This window comes from Xiphophorus maculatus, chromosome 17 (genome assembly GCF_002775205.1).
Source record: "Xiphophorus maculatus strain JP 163 A chromosome 17, X_maculatus-5.0-male, whole genome shotgun sequence".
NCBI lineage: Eukaryota > Metazoa > Chordata > Actinopteri > Cyprinodontiformes > Poeciliidae > Xiphophorus > Xiphophorus maculatus.
Genome location: NC_036459.1, coordinates 9,452,922 through 9,469,216, shown reverse-complemented (window position 1 = coordinate 9,469,216; position 16,295 = coordinate 9,452,922). Strand labels below are relative to the sequence as shown.

The 16,295-nt window shown below is 37.2% G+C and overlaps 1 protein-coding gene across 2 annotated transcripts in view; it reads right to left on the bottom strand.

The window, feature by feature from the left end:
- Positions 1-16,295, bottom strand: part of LOC102235035 (ankyrin repeat and BTB/POZ domain-containing protein BTBD11-A) — a 180,110-nt gene that overhangs the window by 31,756 nt on the left and 132,059 nt on the right. The gene's annotated exons all lie outside the window — the stretch shown is intronic.

Here is a 16,295-nt window from a genome sequence, read left to right as displayed (position 1 = left end):
ATTATCGTTTATCGCAATGACTTCTGTGGACAATTTATCATCCAGCAAAATTTGTCATGGTGACAGGCCTAAATGGAAAACAAATTATAAGCGGTTTTCACTTTGTAGGAACAGATTTGGATGGTGAAACTCTTTGGTTTCTAGATATTTTTTGACAGAAATATTTGACTATTCCTCTGTGTTTAATCTGTAAACAGAAGTTCAGAAGCCATACCATTGCAGTTCTGGTGTCCCGTGTCATAACGCTGCCACTACCATCTTTTCTTGTGGAGTTGGTATATTCTTATTTTCTGGCACAAACTGTTTGTCACTGATAAAAATACGTAAAGGTCTTGTTTATTTTGTCATTACTTCATCTCTGCAACTCTCTCTAAAGCCGGCCTGCCAGTTTCCAATTAAAGAAAAATCTAAAAAATGTCTCATTTTTGGACCAGAACGACAATAATCATTGCTTCTCTTTGGTTTAGATTTGATCCAAACACAAAAATTCCTCCAAAAACAACAGCAAAGAACACTTGAAGTCAGCAGCAGCGTAACACCATCTGTTTAATCACAATGGGAGACAGCAGGATAATTAAATATTTCGCTGTGAATCATGAATCATCAACATGTTTCTACCACATACGTGTTCACTATTGGAGTCAGCAAGCATCAAACCTCTCATCTGGTTATTTTTCCTCTGTTCTGAAACTAATTCTGAATGAAACAAGCAATTGGAGTCCTGTGATGCAAGATATGGCAAAATACTGTGAAATGTCTTTTTGGGAAAGTTTATTTCTGGATCAAAGCAGAGATCATCACAGCTCCTCCTTTTTCATCATTAGCTCCAGTCTGCTGCAGCAGAAACGACACCAAAGCACCAGAAAAGCCAAAATCACCAGAAAAACAGATGTGATGTTTTATCAGAAACCTACAGGGGACGAAGTGGGACTGCATCAGTGAGCAATGAATGACTTTTATATGTCTGGTTTTTAGTATCCACTGTGTCAAATGAGCTGAGATGTTATGTTTCATCGTAACCATTTTAAAAAGCGCCATAAATGCTTAAAGCCCTGGAAAACATGAAAAGCAAATTTGGTTTGTGCAGCAACAGCTGCTCAAAAGGAGGGTAAATAAACTCTGACACGAATAAACAGCCACAACTAAACACTCTCAGCTACTGTCTTATTGCATATAGCTTAGCATGTTAGCTTTCAAACACTTGCAAATTAAGCAAAGTCAGAAGAATATAACAGCTAATATGCTTATCAACATGTTTGATGTTTAACTGAACTTGTTACCAAGCTAGAGCAGAATCTGAATGCAAAATAACAGGAAATTCAAGGTTTCCCCCAGAAAACCTTCTATGCCTGGTGCTAGGGCAGTCATTCATCCAGCGGCCCGTCGTGTTTTTGAGTTAAAAATCTTTTAAAGTTGGCAGGAAATGAGAAAATATAGCTTGACAATTACGAGTTATTGAAATAATTCACGATTAATACCTGAACACCAACTTTAAAGTCCTAAAAAATTTAAACATTTTAAAAAGACTTTTAAAAAAATCAATCCTAAGCTTGGTGGGGGCACAAGTAAAGCCTGGTGGCCTGCCAGGCTTATAATACCCTGGGGGAATCTTGAGTAAATGTAGCAGCTATTTACAGCCTCACATGTACCTTAAAGTACTACTACTAATCGCTAGATGACATAATCAGCTAACTTGCATATTTGATTATGTTAGATCTGGGCATTTGAAGAAAGGAATATATACTTTGGCAAGAGAAAAGATGATTAAAAATAATCTAAATACATTTAGAGCTAGAAAAGGAACTTTACTAAATAATTTAACAATATAAATTTAGAAATGCCTGAATCTACTCTGCGTAAATCAGTTTTCTACAACATCAAATTTAACCAAAACAGGAGATAAATCAGTGACTGACTCTGTAAGAATCAAATGCAGGAACTTATTTTTAGTTAAAAACAACATAAAAAAATATATTTAAATTATATTTGCATCCTTTGTAATTCAGAGCGGGATCCCCGGCCAATTTCCACCAACTGGACTTCCAATGTTTCAATGGTTCCTCAGCTGCTTTTCCAGGGAAAACAAGATGTTGGATTTGTTCTATGAAAATCTCAGGGATGTTTATACATTTGTTCCAAGACCTCCTCTTGGCAAAGCGGATCAAAATGGGGTTTTTTCTCTGCTCTCGTTCTGAGGAAACCTGTGAGAAAACGGTCAAAGGATTTCTGCAGGGTTGTTTTGAGGCTACAGACTGGGATGGACTTCACTAGACACATGGACAGAACATTAAAGGTGAACTATTATGTTTCCTTGAAAAGATTAGGATAGGTCTATGGGCGATACAAAACATAATCATTACATTTTTGGAACAAAATCATTCTTAGATGATGACATTTTACTCTGCTGAGTCCTGTCTATTTTGAGCTCCTTTAAAGACGAGCTGCTGTAGGGTCTCTTTCTCTCTGCTGGTCACAGCCCCCAACTCAACGTTTACACTTTCACGTGAAAATAGCTGCAAACAGATGCGCAGTTATACAACCATCCATCTTTGAAAAGCATAAGTGGAGCCTCCTGCATAAACAACAGCAAGTGGTTTCTGGATGGTAAAGTCAACAACAAAATGTGTCTTTTCTAGCAACCATTGTACAGTGCATGCAGTGGGAAAACCAGATGACCAAATGTGCTGGAGCTACACTTGGGTTGCTAGGTAACGGGTTGGGCTTCGCTGACTGCATGTTGGGCTTTTTAAAGCAATTGGGTTGCTTTAAGGAGCAACAGAAACCCAGAAGGAAGAACAAAATGTGAATTTTCCTTAATACGCCGCCGTTAATGCCATGATTGAGCGTGAAAGTAATTATCTAAACTCATGTGTGGACAACACCATCCTTACTGAACACGAAGACATTTCCCGAGTTACAAACCCCAGAGGTTTCACAGAGAGAGACAATGAATTAGCGACAATAAAAGCAGACTACCTCCACAAGGGAGTAAAATACTTCATGCAGGTGCGATAATTGGCAAATCAGACCAGTTACACAGTGAAAAGAAAGCAAACCCAAAATACGCAAAACAAGGAGCAAGCAAGAAAAGCAGATAAATCGATTTATTGTTTTATTACTCTAAAACCGCTATTAGCCTCCTGCCTCCATTTTAAAACGCTATTAGTGAGCCTGCATTAGCTGCAGCTGTCTATCTTTCTGGAACAGAGTGCAAAGTGAGTGTTAAACACAGATAAATTCACTCTGTCCCTCAGTTGTTGGAGTCAATGAAAGAGACAATGATGAGTATGCTCTTTTGTCACTTGACGGGTGCAGCGGCAATAATTGCTAATGAAAAAAATAGATTGTTGAGTGTTTACTTTCTCCAGAGAGCTGCTTTACACACAAAAAAGGCCTAGTTTCACAAATCAAAGTCTAGCATTTCAAATATACACATCACTCCTGAAGCTCAAACTTAAAGCTGTTTACATATTTGAGGACAAATTGTTTTAAGACAAATCATCATGGTCACATGATTAAATTTGGGTTTGATACTTTGCAATCATTCAAATTACATTTAATTGTTTTCCTGCTTTGATTGTTTTCTCTCTACAATTTGGACAATTTATGAAGTGATTTCATAGGTCAGTGCTGCCACATTGTCTTCTCATGTGAACAACAAACTGCATCAATCCTGAATATTAATTCACTGCCCCTCTATTACACATAAACTCTTAAATTTGTCTGGAGAAAAAAAAAACTCATTTAAACATCTCAATTGCAAAGGTTTGCTTGGATGTAATTAGGCAATCATATAATCAAATCACTGCTGTTGTCTATTATTTAAATTATAGACAAGTTAAATTGACCTACTGACATTGGTATATACACTCACCGGTCATTTTATTAGGTACACCTTTCTAGTACCGAGTTGGACCCCCTTCTGTCTTCAGAACAACCTTAATCCTTGTTGGCAAAGATTCAACAAGATACATGAAATATTCCTCAGAGAGTCTGGTCCATACTGACATGATAGCATCATGCAGTAGCTGCAGATTTGTCAGCTGCACATCCATGATGTGAATCTCCTGTTCCACCACAACCCAAATTTGCTCTATTGGATTGAGATCTGGTGACTGTGGAGGCCATTCGAGTTCAGTGAACTGTTCAAGGAACCAGTCTGAGATGACTGGCGCTTTATGACATGGTGCGTTATCCTGCTGGAAGCAGCCATGAGAAGATGGGTACACTGTGGTCATAAAGGGATGGACCTGGTCAGCAGCAACACTCAGGCAGGCTGTGGTGTTGACACGATGCTCAACTGGTACCAATGGGCCCAAAGTGTGCCAGGAAAAAAACCCACACACCATTGCACCACCACCATCAGGCTGAGCCATTGATACAAGGCAGGATGGATCCAAGCTGTCATATTGTTGACGCCAAAGTCTGACCCGACCGTCCGAATGTGGCAGCAGAAATCAAGACTCATCAGACCGGGCAACGTTTTTCCAATTTTCTTTTGAGCCTGTGCGGATTGTCGCCTCAGTTTTCTGTCCTTATATGACAGGAGTGGCACCCGGTATGGTCTTCTGCTGCTGTAGCCCATCCGCCTCAAGGTTCAACGTGTTGTGTGGTCAGAGATGCTCTTCTGCATACCTTGGTTGTAACGAGTGGTAATTTGAGTTACTGTTGTGGTTCTATCAGCTCCAACCAGCCTGGTCATTCTCCTTTGACCTCTGGCATCAACAAGGCCCACAGAACTGGTGCTCACTGGATATTTTCTCTTTTTTGGATCATTCTCTGTAAACCCTACAGATGGTTGTGTGTGAAAATCCCAGCAGGTCAGCAGTTTCTGAAATACTCAGCCCAACAACCATTCAAAGTCACTTAAATCCCCTTTCTTCATCGTTCTGATGCTCAGTTTGAATTGCAGCAGATCGTCTTGGTCGTGTCTACAGGCCTAAATGCATTGATCTGCTGCCATGTGATTGGCTGATTCCACATTTGTGTTAAAGAGCTGTTTGACAGGTGTACCTAATGTTGCTGGGATCAGGTACAGATGACATCTCTCACACTATCAAAGTGGCCGGTGAGTGTATTCAGCAAGTTAAATTGACTTTCTAACATACATCTTAATCTACATTCACATCGTTTCCAATAATACCATTTGTGTGGGGCATTAAAAAGATGCATATTATATGGGTCTAAAATGAAGAAATAAAGAGGATTTGTATGACATAAAGTCCTGTCACATCTTTCTCTTCTTACAGCGTTGTAACAAATTACAATACTAAAGTGTGACAAGTGTATCATGGTAATAAAAGGTGGAGGGAACATTATGATGCTGGAAAATAAACAGAGCATTGATTAAATCTGGGAGTATCGACATCTCATTATGATATCATGTTTTTCTAGTATTATGCTGCCATCTTTAGCACAAAAAGAAAGAACCAGCTTTAAGTGATTTGTGACAGGTACACTGACACAATTTGTTTCCATTTCTATGGTGTAATCTATCAAAGATATCAAGATAACACAGTCTGACAGAAAGAAAATAGAATTTCAGAGCTAGGAGCTGAAAAGTTGGAACAGGGTTAGTAAATATTTAACTAAACGACGATGCATCTAAAGTTCTGACTCAGGTTTAGATGGATGTTATATCCTTGTTTCTAAAGTACTGACCTCTATAATATAATATTTCAGACATAACAGTTCTTTTGACTTGGTTAAGTCTGCAAAAAATATCAGAAAAGGAAAGAAATATGACATGATGATGAATATTTCAGATTATACTGGGATTTTCTTGCACTAGAAGGAGAAAATGCCAAGGGAGTAAGAGTTGTTTTGATGAAAAAAGCCTTGAAGATGTCAAAGGTCAGAGAAGAATGGGTATGGAAGTTCAAGAAAGGCGACAGCAGCTGAAATAACCACTAGTTAAAACCAATGTAAGTGGGATACTGTCTCCAACTTTAAAGGAAATGGGTTTCAGCAGCAGGAGGCCAAGCCTGTTGTTGCTCCTTTCAGGTAAGAGAAACATTGGTTCAACAAAACTGAACAATAACTGATTGGAAAAACGTTGACTGGCCTGAATAGTCTGGATTTCAGCAGCAGCATTCACATGGTTGTGTCTGGATTAGGTGTAAACATGACATATGAATCCATGTTGCCATAAATCAACAGGTCAGACTGCCGGAGGAGGAGATCTGTACCAACCTTACTGAATATTATTGTTAACAATTTCCATCTTTATGATCACAGTACAGCCATAGTGATGGCTTCTTCCATTAAGATAAAGAAACATGTCACAAATGGCTTCTTGACTATAACAGAAAGTTCAACTTACTATCTCCCTGTGTCTATTTGCAACAGATTTTTCCAAATATGCAGTTTGGGAATCTGAAATACCTTGGCGCAATGCTACTTTACTCACTACTTGCTAGCAGTTGCAAAACAGCCAATTCAGAAGCAGCATTCATTTTCCTTGATGTTGATTAGCTGAACCTCCAAGTATAGAGACGAGGAAGAGGCTAGCTTCTGCAGTAATGCGAAGTCTGTTTCTAAAGTGCTTATTACTGTATATCAGTCCTGGATTGGCTAACTGGGCGTTTTCCCGGTGGGTCATTCAGACATTTGGGCAACAAGGGCCGGTTTTCTCTCTCTTTTCCTTTTTATCTGGTTTACTATCGCCATCTCTAGGCCATGTTTGGCAGGTTTTTTTTGCATAAAATAGGCTTCATCTGACTATCTGTAATTAAATTCCAAAAACTTCAGGGCTCAAAATGATTCAGTTTGACTGACATTGTTATTTCAAACAAACTGCATGATGCCATCATATCAATACAGATTAAAGTCTCTAAGAACAGCATCTGGAAGCAGGATGAATCCAAGCTATGAAGATTTCAAGACGTTCTGAAGGAAAAACCCAATTATTAGCTATATTAGCTTTACCTAAAAGGGTCAGTGAGCCTACTAACACACTGATTTTTTCTTTCTCAAGTTAAAAGGATACTATTAAGAATCAGGAAATGTTAACCTACCACCCTAACAATAACTCCAATGAGATTTAATTACTGCAAAATACAAGATAAGACTTTGTTTGATTTGGTTTGGATGGATGAGTGTGAACCCGACTTGGACTGCGAGGTGGAGTTGTGTTGTCAGTGTGCCTTTGCTGTCTCTCTAAAGGTTTCGGTAGACAGAGAGAGAAAATGGCATTCGCCCGGAGTTAAAGCTCAGTGAACGTTTCTTTTTAGAAAATATTAACTCTAAGTTGGTGTGACACATACTGGAGAATGGCACGGCAGACTGGTAGGAGGGCAGAGAAGGCTACGCAAAGTGAAGTGAAATGACAGGCGGCCCCCCACAAAAGATTGAGCTGTCCATTATGAAGAGACTGAAAAAGACTCAAGGGTGGTTTTATCATCACCAGCTAAAGTGCTGCAGTGGGCACTGTGCCTGTTTTTAAACTTAAAAGCCCCCAAATCACAGAGACACAGCCTCATCACACCCTGTTTCATGTTGTTTACTAAGTGCATTATGGTTTCTATGAGCTTTTAACAACTTAACAGAGATGTACTGACTCATTTTGTTTTTCTTTCCCCTCCACCATCGTTCTAACCTCACCTGGGCAGAGAAATGGGTCAGACTGTGAAAGATTGGGAATGATGATGTATAGCAAAGTGGGAAAAAGTATTTTAACTCTAATAAAATTAAAAATGATTCAACCTCTGATGGACTGGAGATGAAATGTAACACCCTCTCCTGTGTGCAAAACTATCCCATTATCCCATCTTCACACAGTGAGAGAGGGATAATGGAGCAGAGAGGATGGGAAGATGTCTGAGTCGCAGCAATCAAAAGCTGAGATGTTAATAAAATTTTGCAGAAATGCTGCAAAAGTAAATCTTAGTTATACTTTTTGTATTCAAGGCCCTGACGCTTGGGTACGGGTATAAATTTCAAAGATAATCTTCCTGCAAATCTTGAATTTTTTAACATCTACATTGTCAAGCTGAGGCACAAAAGAAGGATTTCTTAAAAAGTCAAAACACTGAGCTAAATATAAAACAAAAACAGATGGAGCTCTATTTTCGTTTTTGGATACCTGCAATTTCCTACGTTTTTTCACCAGTTTCATCTGTTCGATTAGCGTCATTATTCTCATAGACTGCAGACCTTCTTATTTCAGACATGCTGATGCAAATCCACTAATAAAGTCAAGCAGAACCAAACCATGGTTTTTTTGTGTCAAGTCACATGAAGTGCAGAACTGATCAAAGACGAGAAGAAAAATATTTCAGGTCACATCCACACCACATATGTAAATTGGTAATCAAATAATCTAAACCCAGCTTGTAGTAAAAACCTGAGAGTTTGGATGGATGTTGCTTATTTAAACCAGTTAAAAACTAGTTTTTCAGAGTAATTTGCTTCAGTTTACTTGTCTTGTTGCACGTTTGGTGTAAATTAACGCAAAATAAACGTACAGGATTTGTTTTAATGCATTTGGCAAAAAACGGTTTAGATAAAGTCGTTATAAGCTGTAATTCCACCTTGACATTTCAAAATTTAATCAAAACAAGAATAGTTTATTTAGCATATTAAAGATTAAAAACTCTAACAGTGCAGTAGCTAGGCCTGCCACAATAACTAATGTTGCTGGACAATAAATTGTTCCAGAACTTATTGCGATAAATGATAATGTTGTTTTGAGACCATTTTCAAGTAATATAATGGTAATGGCATCATAATAATGCAAGAACATATTCTTGCAGGTAAACCAATAAACTTTAAAATCTAATGAACATTTACACACTGGAACTGGAAGACATTTAAAATATCCAAAATAAATTTAAAAAAACTACAGAAACAACAAAAAAAATAAATTATGAAGTCTCTGTAAACAAAATTATCTTTCAAAAAAAGGGGATAGTTTTTAGTAAAAAGAGAGGGAAAAGAGAACAACACTAAGTAAAGCAAATGAAAATTATTTGTTTTCTTTTAATTTATTGTGAAATTAATTGATTTCTTGTCTATTGTGACCCATTTTCTGCATTTCTCACAATCAAAGCCACTTGTTTTTCCACGTTTGTGCTTTTACGGGTGAATCTAGCTCAAAAAATATCAAGAAACCAGAATTATGAGGTGAAATAATGATTATAGAGTCTTAGCAACATTGCACAGCATTAAAAATAATTTCCGTGAAGGAGGAACTGCAGCAACAGGAGAGCCTCATTAGTAAAGCCCTGGACTGTATTAATACATCATTTTTTGACAGAAACCTGAGTGTATCTGAAAGGTTCAATGTTCCAGTTGGTCACAATATGTCAGTTCAACACGTCTGGATCGTTTATGCCACACAGAGCACGGCTGAAAAGAAAGCGAAAATGTCCTGAAAGAATAGCTCAGACCCCAGCATCTTTATGCCTCGCTCTGACAAAAACAGTAAAAATATAAGTATAAGATAAGAGGAGATATAATGTTGGCCTCAGAGATAAAACACTTAGCTTTCCCACTTCTAAGGGAATCAAATTATGGACGTAGTGATGAATGCTCTTCTTCAACAGCCTCTTCTATTATCCGTTAATTACCAAACAAGTCGAGCGTGAAATTGCCCCGGCAATCAGCTCTGTGAGACTGCTTTACTTTTAAGCCGCCCTGTTTATAGTTCAGATTTTGAGCTAGTAAGTTAGAAACGATTTTGGTCAAAACAATTCAACTTTCTGAGTTTCTGATGATCAAACACCTGCTCCCTGCTGCTGACTTGTTCCAGGCCTTTTCTGCCACTCTGCAGCTGGTTCACGCTTTCACAAACGGTTCCTTATTATGAGCAATTATTCTGGGTAATTACTGTAAATCAGAGCGCAACTGGATCCAACTTTTATCAAGCATCAAAATGTTTTCATTCTGGATCATTTCTGAGAAATCGTGGTCAGATTCTTTCTCTCCTTGCAGTTTCACACGTACACTTTAGACCTGAGCAGTTTTCTAACAACAGGAAACTTACTCTATGATTCACACAAACTTACTCTATGATTCACACAAACTTACTCTATGACTCACACACAGGCACACTCTGCAGTTTTCACAAATATGCTTCTCAAAGCTCCCGATCCATCTTATTTTTTTGTTGTTCACAAACATCTTGCACAGCGTCTAATTCACAAAGCGAATAACATTTACCTGAGTGAAGTTGCCCCCCCACCTTCTTCAAATCAGACAAAAATGGTGTCAAACATTTGTGCAGCAAACATTTTTAAAGATAATAAAAAATGTTTCTAGAGGTCATGAAAGGTCAGCCAGCCCCTCACCATTTTCTTCAAACCAGATAAAATTTTTGTCAATCAACTTGACTACATTTGTGCTGGATTGTGCGGCAATTTTTTTTGCTTGTGCTGCTTTGGCTTTGAAAATATTAATGAAGTTTTATTAATGATTCTGTAAAAGTGTGGGCTGTTGAGTTTTTGACCTTTAAACTTTTATTAATATCTTCAAAGCCAAAGCAGCACAAACATACAATTTTGCTGCACAAACGTAGCCAAGTTTACCTGACACCAATTTTGTCTGATTTGAAAAAGGTGGGGGGGCTGGTTGACCTTTTATGACCTCTGGAAACATTTCTTAATATCTTTAAAATGATAGCGGCACAAACAAAAATTTTACATTTGACACCATTTTTGTCTAATTTTAAGAAGCTGGGTGGCCAACTTCACTCAGGTTTTTACAACAACTCCTGCAGTTACCGAAAGAAAAGAAATCACAAAAATGAAAAGAATAAAAAAGAAGAGAAAAAATATCTTATAGTTCCTGCGTAATCTCAAATTAAATCAAAAAATGAAGAAAAAAAAAAAACAGCCTTAGACATGATCACCTTTATTCAGGGATGAGAAAATATCAGATTGGGAACTAATTGTTCTGGTGTGCCACAATTATTAGCAGAATAACAAACAATTTCTATTATAAATAGGTAACAAGCATTTTTGTCATTTATATTTTACTTTAAGAAGCTTAGAGAGAAAGTAATTCATTATGTTACAGTATTACATATTCCCACTAGAAAAAGGTTGAATAGTTGTCATAGTATAAGTAAAATAAGAACAATAGCTGCTAAAAAAGAATGCTGACATATAATAACCTCCTTATATAATCACATAGCATCTATAGGGATTTCACCTGAACTTTTATTGAACTGCTGTTGTGGAGGAGTCAGTCTGAAGCTACATTAAATCAGACAAAAAGCAGAAGACTTTGCAGATTTAGGTTGGAGGTTCTCGTTTTTAAAGGGAGGAAATGTAGCAATATTGGTTTGTATAAGGAAGTTCAAGAAGTTTCGTCACAGATTAAAGATGCATCAGTTAGAAAATTTTAATCAGCACATCTTTTAGAACATTGCTTTTTTTTTTTTTTTTTAGTAAATTAACAAGTAGATTTGGTGGAAGCAAGGAATATTCATAATAAATAATTATTAGGTGAGTCTTAATGATGTCTTTAAATCATTGGACGTGCATCCTCAGGCCATTTGAATAATAAGTTAACATTAGGCTGCTTGTTTAAATTATTTAAGAGTACAGAAAGATCCTGACTGTTCCCTCCTCATTTGGAGCTGTAACTTTGATACTCATGTTTTGATTATGCAAACAAAAACAAAACTGTAAAGTTGGTCTATTTAAAGCAACCTGGCCTCTCTTCCTTTGTGCTTTTTATGAGCAAAAGAAAAAAAAGGTCATGTTATATTTTGCCAGACGGTGACCCTTTTTTATCCATCCTGTGTTTGAAGAGGAGGACACATTTCACCATTAAATAGGCACCACACTATTTTATATCTGTCTGAGAGATGTAATAACAGCAAGTATTTATTTATCCACAGTGCTCTGGGAGGAAAATTGCCATCTTATATCTCATCTTTGCTGCTCTGGACCATATTTCACCTGCGACAGGGGAAGTCTGATGGTTCAGGAACTCCATACCAGGAATGAATTATGTATCACTGCAGTTTATCTGAGCAGGCACACTATTTTTTATAGCAAAATTGACTAAGCATAACACCTTTAGACTGCCTTCAAATCGCCTTCGCCTTTTTTAAGTTGTAGTTTTTCCCAAATGCCTATAAATTGCTGTTAATAATATAAATTTTTTAGTGTTTTTAAACGAGTTGGACTCTTTTATTTATTTATTTTTGCTAAATGAATATCGCTGTTGTATTGCAAGATCTAACTTTTTGCAAAAAAAATTGAATTTTGATTTAAAGTACAGTTTGAAAATAACCTTTAAGCAGATATTAAACATACTTTTCATTTCACTTCCGTTATTGGTCGGACGGGATATTCTAATCTTCTAATAAATTAAATTATTTTTGGTAATAAGTATTTGTAAACATCAGTCTTGGCGTAATTAATCTGTATGATTTGTTTACATTATGGTCCGCCTGCATGTTATTGTTTATATCCGGAAATTTTGCGCATGCGCACAACGCTGGAGGGCAATAAGACGATTCGCGCTGCTGCGGTGGAAAAGTTCCGTTAAGTAAATACAATCTGGAGATGCAGGCATTATTAACTTAGTGCATTGCGCCTCAGCAAAGTGTGAAATAACGCAGGAAAGAACAACTCAAAACCACTTATTTATTTCTCTCCGTATGCTATGTACGCAGACTCGTTGCCGTAGCAACGGACAACAGCGCCACAATACGTTTCAGGATACAACGCCCAAAACCCCCCCAAAACATTTCTCAGAACATTCAGTCCGTCACAGAGGCATGCTTTTAGGCTTGATGTGTATCTGCCGATTATTAATAACTGATAGCAGTGGTAGATTAGCTACCGCCGCTAATAGCTAAGCTAACAGTACTAGTTGATTAGCTAATTTAAACACCTGTCAAATTAGCGCAACTGAACTAATTCCCTCTCCCTCTCTATTTTTTCTTAATTAAGACTTTTTTACTCACCTTGTTATCTAGTTGTCACAGTGTAGCAAAGCAACGTCCCTTTTTATATCGACAGCCTAACAGCTAAATCCAACAGCTAAATCCAATGGTCTTCTTCTTCTTCTTCTTCCTTAGATTTTAACGGCAGCTTGCATCCATTATTGTTGAACTACTGCGATCTGCTGGATCCTTATACTTACTCCTGAAATTCTCCCACTGAGCCCAGTGTTTTGTAAAAAAAATTAAATATCTATAACTGAGCAGCCACATTCTCAAATTTCTCCAATAGTATTCATTGTTGTGAAGCAGCTTTTTTCCTCCAGCAGGGAGATGTGTGACGTCACGCTGCAAGGGGTTAAAGTTGAATAGATGCGACTATTTGAATAAATGTCTCACTGTGTCTATGTGGAGAAGTATCAGCTTTGGTAAAAAAAAATTTCCTCTCTTTTGCAAAAAGGCAGATGGAGGAACATGTTGGAAGTAGGACTCCTGATGCAGTCATAATGTACACTTGCTAAGCAGATGCACACTCGTGTTACTCAGTGATTCGTTAACTGAAGATCAATCTGTTCACAAAATAGCAACATGAGGAGAAAATCTTGCCACAGAAGCCACTCAGATCCACTAAACTTACACTTGGAAGCAGTTTGTGTTCGCTGGCTTGTGTGAATGTTTAACTCAGGCAGAGGAAAGCCCAAAGTCTCCACAGGAACAGTGATACTGATAATAAACTGGATTTGTAATTTACAGCATCTAAAAAGTCTTATTAATTTCACCAGGCATATTTCTTTCCAATTGGGCGTGCCGTGGTGGCGTAGGGGATAGCGCGACCCATATTTGGAGGCCTTGAGTCCGCGGGTTCGACCCCCGGACCCCCGGCCATGTCTTCCCCCCTGTCCTTCCCCCTTTCCTGTCAGCCTACTTTCATATAAATGACACTGGAGCCCACAAAAAAACCCTGGAGGGGTAAATATATATATATATTTCTTTGCAATTATTCTAAAATTGGATTAATATCCCAAATATACAGGTATTGAAATTAAATGTGGTTTAGTGAAACGATTTCTCATATTATATAAATATGGATTTACTGAAACTGTATTTGTATTTAATAGGCTGTTGAGTGACTACTCAACATTATTAGTTTGTACATATTAATGATTACAGTTGCCTGGAAACAGCTGAGTAGCGGCTGCTGGTGTCTTGTTAAATTAATAAATATCAGGTGATTTTTTTTCCCCCCCGCATATTTTTAGTTTCTAAAATTACTGCAGGCAAAACATGATTTTTAAGGAATAAGATCTGGCAGTAGTGATAAACTATAAGTGTATTAAACACTCTCTGCATCGACAAATCCCCAAATGGGCTTGTAACCTTTGAAAGGCATCCTAATTATAATTTCCTTCCAAGTCTTTCACCACTTTTTTTATTTCGGATGCCTTTTATTTTATAAAAATTTCTGAGTTTAGTTTTTCTTAAGCAATTTTTTTTAACTTTTCAAACTCAGAAAAATGCACACATTTTTTCTAGAAAAAAATCTCAAATTTATGCTAATATGCTGTCATATAACTTGGAGTTACAAATAAAATAAACAATAAAAGAGCAAAAACTGGACTGCATTAGCAAAAAGGAAGTCTACACAATAAGAACTTGTACATTAGTTAATTTTAAACTTCTCAAACTCAGAAATTTCCTAATTTTTTTTTAGAAAAATTCTCAAAATGTACAAGATTGTTTTGGTAGAAATTATTCCTTTTTTATAGAAATATCTCTACAATGGCCCTAACAAATCCCCAAACTGTTTTGGAACCTTTGAAAGGCAAACTAATTGTAATTTTTTAAGTCTTTCAGAATTTTTGAAGTTTTATTCAATTATTATTTTTGTTGCTTTTTATTTTATAAATATTTCTGAGGTTTTTTCTTAGCAATTTTTTTAACTTTTCAAACCCTCTAATGTATTTTTTTTCTACAAAATTTCTCATCAAAATTTACAAAATGTTTGGCCATATTATGCCTCCATACAACTGACAGAGGAGGTACTGGACTGAATTAATTAAAATGAAGCCTAATATACAATAAAAACTTTGAAAGATCTTCAGAAAATCCAAGGATCTTTTCTTCCACACTGCTTTATAGGATTGTGAGAGTCTGAGCAAAATAAAAAGAAATGGAGGATGACTCAAGACTTTTAGAGCAAAGTACTTCTTTCCCTGATAAATGACATCATGCCTCACAAACTGCTCACAGGTCAAAGAACAGACCTGGAAGCGCGATGATTTATGGTTCTGCAATGCGCTTTAGGGTTAAAGCAAACAGGATAAATGTACAAGGACGCCGCCACGAATTGTTCAAACGTCTTTGGGGGACCGCCGGCTCTAATAAGAGAAACAAAGAGTTAAAGCTTTTCGCTGCAAGTGGGGGTTGAAACCCTCGGAGGCGATGACCTTGGATTTAAAGGATCCCCCCGGCACGGATCATAAACAGGTGTCGGACCAGCTGAAGCACAAAGGATCCTGGCTGCTGCGTGTCAGAGGGAAGTCAGAGGACGAGCAGAGCGACCGTGACAGCCTGAGGGAGCGGCCATGTTCATTCCTACGCCCCCGAGCAACAGGGATATGATGTACAAATCCAAAATATTCACTGTTATTGTTTCATAAAAGGAGAAATAGTGACTGACTGAGCTCTCTGTGAAGCAGAATAAAGAGTAAATTTACATAGACAAAGCAGTCCAGTTTAGCTTAGCACTCAACGTCAGTACGAAGCTTCGCCAGCGTCTTCTTTTTGAATAAAAAGACACTTTAAATTTCAAGAACAAAGAGAAAAACAGCATTAAAATTCATCTTTAAACGTCTGCAATGGAAGCTTGTTGCTCGTCAAATCGAACCATCGAGGTTCACACAGTCTCCTCCTGGATTCCTGTTTTTATTCACTTGTGATGAAACATTTGGTAGTTCAAACGAGGCACAGTTACATTTTGAATCAGTAATGTTTATCTACATCAGAATAACGCATACCCAAACAAAACTATTCACTGATTACATCCCACTGATGACAAAAAGATGGAAAACTCCTTTTCTCATTTTCAACTTCTTTTAGTTTAATTTCACTTAATAGGCAATCAAATTGAACTTTGAATAAAATAATTTTGTGATTTGAGTGTCTTTTTACGAGAGTTTGGTAGTGTATTTCTCGTATCATCTCCAGAACTGTCTTGGACCAAGGTCATTATCATTTACACACTCTTTGTAAATTAACTTTTTAACTTTTTCATGGTGGGAAATTCTTCCTCCTTATTTCGAAAGCACACATTTTTTCACTTTGAAATCAGGATTTCATGTCTTTATTCTCAAAACTGTAATACTTGCACTCAAAACCTCTGCTCTCTTTCAAATAT